The sequence below is a fragment of the Lactuca virosa genome, chromosome 4 (genome assembly GCF_052849685.1).
Source record: "Lactuca virosa cultivar CGN04683 chromosome 4, Lactuca_virosa_CGN04683_v6, whole genome shotgun sequence".
Classification (NCBI taxonomy): domain Eukaryota; kingdom Viridiplantae; phylum Streptophyta; class Magnoliopsida; order Asterales; family Asteraceae; genus Lactuca; species Lactuca virosa.
In genome coordinates, this window is record NC_136429.1 from 293,272,465 (window position 1) to 293,276,756 (window position 4,292).

The following is a 4,292-nucleotide window of genomic DNA, read 5'->3' on the forward strand; positions in this document are numbered from 1 at the left end:
GTTGGATTAGGTGTCTAAGCCAATAACTATAATTGGTATCTACTTGATTTGATAGTAGGATGATCCTTTTGGGTTGCCTTCACCATAGCAACTTGATAGGATGAATTTTGGAGAGAGAGGTTAATTAATGATTCATTAATATTATAAGAATAATATATTAATTAGAAATCATATTATTTAATTATTATTAATCAGAAATTAATTTGGAATTAATTTTGGGATTAAAGGAACTGAGTAAAAGAATGGGGACTGGTTTTGCAAATCATTGATAGTTGCAAAGTTGGGCTGATGGACTCCTTTGGAAGGGAGTGGACGAAATTTATAGGAGGCCCTATAGAATTTCGTCCAAAGCTTCTATTGTGGAGGTCCATGGACTACTTAACGCCTAAGCAAGGAAATTAGGGTTTCCACCTGAAAACCTTAACAGCCTCAGCTATATAAAGACCCCCTAACATATGATTTTTGGCCCTATGATTTCTTAGAGAACCCTAGCCGATTTTCATAGTGTTTTACCTCCTCTCTCATTCATCCTTTGCTATTGGTGTTTGTGACTCCATTAGAGGTGCAACACTTGAGGCACTAAAGCTTTCAAGAGTCAAGATCATCCAAGGAATTCTTGTTATTACTAGATAACAAGCAAGGTAATCTTCTAACCCTAGGTTTCATATGAATTTTGAAACTGTATGCTAGTAATAGGGTTATTGCTTTGGAATTTCTATTTGCATGTATAACTAGTGAAAAACTTAGATCCATAGCAATTAGGGTTGCATGATCACATATGATGTTGTTATGCTCAAAAACCATAAATGGTATCAAAGCCAGGTTGTTTTTTAGTTTTATTTGATGCAATAGTGATCTGTCCAAAACGAAAGCAAAATAGAATTTGCATTATGTATGATAAACTCGACGAATTGGATGAACTCGACGAGTCCATGCTCTGACTTGACGAGTTGGCTCGTTTGTTAGCTGATTTTTCGATTTTTCGATTTTTTTGGATTAGGACAATTACCATAATTCGTTTTTATCACCTTAAATTGAATTTTCTGAATGGTAATCTGATTTCCTTATCAAATAAGATGGATTTGGTCAAATTTTAAGATAATGAAAAAATTATTTTATTAATTTAGTTATTTAAAAATTTGATCTAGTAATTTTGAAAGTTTCAAATTACACCCTTTAGTTTTGGAATTTAAATTTTAATTAAAAATTTAATTTTGAAATATGAAGTTCTAAAACCCTAGTATTTTAAAAGTTTAAAATACACCCTTATACTATTATAATATTAAAAGTTTAATTTATATATATGTATAAGATGAGTCAGTGTTACCGTTAGTAGGCCTTATTCACGAGGCCGATCTATATGGGGGGTATAAGGAAACTGCCTATAAAATGGCGATTGAATGGGTGTCCACTCTCACCCACCGCTTCCTTGATTGGTGGAGGGTCGTTAGCCAAACGGGTAGGATAAGACATTAATTCTCTCATTAATAAGTATAATGATAAATATAAAGTAACTAAATGTTTTTTTTATAAATTCCCAATCTTAGTTACTTTAGGAAAATATGAATTTGATGCTATTCCATGAAATTGCACATTGCACTTTGCCAAGTCGTTAGTGGAGCGTGTGTGGTTAACCGGAACACTAACTTGGACTAACAAAGGGTGGCAATAACTCGTAAATTATCATATATCAATGGAGTGTGTGTGGTGAACTGACACATTGATTAGGTGGTAAATGACATCGAGAGTACCAAGCTAATTTGCATAGTTATTCACACCTTGCTTGTGATCCTCGGTATCCTAGTCACAAACTTGAAGGGCATAATCGAGATTAAACATGCCATTGAAGAGTTCAATGAATATCAAAGATCTAGGAATTTCATTTAAAACCTAATTCTTTTTAAAATTTCATTGCCACCCTCTGTTAGTCCAAGTTAGTGACATCGAGAGTACTAAGCTAATTTGCATAGTTATTTACACCTTGTTTGTGATCCTCGGTATCACAGTCACAAACTTGAAGGACATAATCGAGATTAAACTTGCCATTGAAGAGTTCAATGAATCTCAAAGATCTAGGAATTTCATTTAAGACCTAATTCATTTTAAAATTTCATTTTTGTGGTGAAATTGGTAAATTGTCATTTACCTACCTTCAAATAATTTACAATTGGATTACAACATCCCTTTTCTGAATTGTGAATTATTGTGTTGGGTCCTAGCCTTAATATTTCATTTGGGTGTTATATTAAGGATTTCCTATCTAATAAAAAACTTGTTTTTCTTCTTTTTTAGATGTCTGGCCCAAACAACATTTCTGGCTCAAAATCCTCCAACAAAAACTCCTCGAACCTACTCTCGCTCCTGAACGTTTATGGGAGGGTCACATTTGATGGATCCAATATTAATGATTGGATTAGAAACATCAGAATGGCCCTACGTTACGAGGATAAGGAACATATTCTCGACAAGGAACTCGTCGAGATAGATGAAGCCACTGCTACTCCCGAGGAAATGGCTGAGTATAGGGCCAAATGCAAGGAAGTGACCAAAGTGTCGTGCATTATGGTGACCGCTATGACTCCCGCGCTGTAGCGGTTCTATGAGGACTTTTGGCCTTACGAGATGTGAGAGGACTTGATGGGAAAGTACCATCAAAGAGCACATCAAGAGAGGTATGAAATAGTCACCTCATTCATAACAACCAAAATGAAGGATGAAGAGTCCATCACGATCCACCTACAAAGGATGCAGAGGTATGTGGATCGTTTGCTCAAGTTCAAGATGACATAGTATTGCACTCTTTGCCTCCCTGTTATGATCAGTTCAAGATGACTTATCATCTGAGCAAGGGGGAAGTCACCTTGATTAAACTTCAAGGTTTGTTAAGAACTGATGAAAGTGGATTAAAAGAAAAAAGTGTTGAATCCACTCCTGCTGCTACCCCAGTTCTGGCTATTGGACATGGAAAGGGGAAAAAGAGGAAAGCTCCTTCAAAGAACTGGAAGGGAAAGTCTCATGATGGATCTTCTTCAAGTGGATCCAAAGGAAAAACCAGTTCTGCTCCTCCTTCCTCGGATCCAAAAGAAGAAACGTGCTTCTACTTCCATGAAAAGGGGCATTGGAAACGAAGCTGCCCGAAGTACTTGCAAGACATCAAGGATGGGAAGATAAAGCCCACCTTTGCAGGTATTTATACTATTCTGTCTAAAACCTCATCACATGCTAGTTCTTGGGTCCTTGATACAGGATGTGGTTTTCACATTTGTTCTGATTTGCAGGGACTAATAAGAAGTAGGGATGTGGAGCATGGGAAGATGAACCTGATAATAGGCAATAGGAAATCGTCGCCGTTACCAAGATCGGAGTTTACTCTTTAGTGCTTAGTAGTGGGTTAGGTTTAGATTTGAATGATTGTTGCTACTCGTCAGAAATGACGAGGACTATTATTTATTTTCATGGTTAGTACAGACAAGGATTTAGATATTTATTTAATAATGAAAGTGGTTCTATAAATGCTTATTATAATGGTACTTTTTATTTTGAAGCACTTCCTTGTAATGGTGTATATGAAACTGTGATGATTGTAGATAACTTAGGAAATAATGAATTTCATATAGATTCTTCTAATGATTTAGACAAGGCATGATTGTGGCATTGTCGTCTTGGACATGTCAACAAGAAGCACATTGCCCAACTTCAAAAGGATGGAGTGTTGGATTCATTTGACCTAAGGTCAGATGACACATGCGAACCTTGTGTTCTTGGGAAGATGACTAAATCACCTTTCACTGGTACTTGTGAAAGAGGTAAGGGATTATTGGATCTCATACACATAAATGTGTGTGGGCCCTTCAGATCCACCACAAGGGATGCAAACCACTTCTATGTGACTTTTACTGATGATTATAGCAGGTATGGCTATATCTACATAATCAAGCATAAGTTAGAGACCTTTGAAAAATTCAAAGAGTTTAAGCAAGAAGTGGAGAATCAATTGGGCAGGAAGATAAATATGCTCAAATCTAAGAGGTGGTGAGTATCTTAGTATTGAGTTCCACGACTATCTTAAGGAATATGGAATTGGTTCACATTTAACACCTCCTAGGACACCACAACTTAATGGTATGGATGAGAGGCATAATCGAACCTTGTTGGACATGGTTCGTTCCATGATGAGTCGAGCTTCGTTACCAATCTCATTCTGGGGGTATGCCTTAGAGACTGCCGCCCATATCCTTAATCTTGTCCCAACTAAGAAGGTTGCCAAAACACCTCACGAGATGCGAACATGG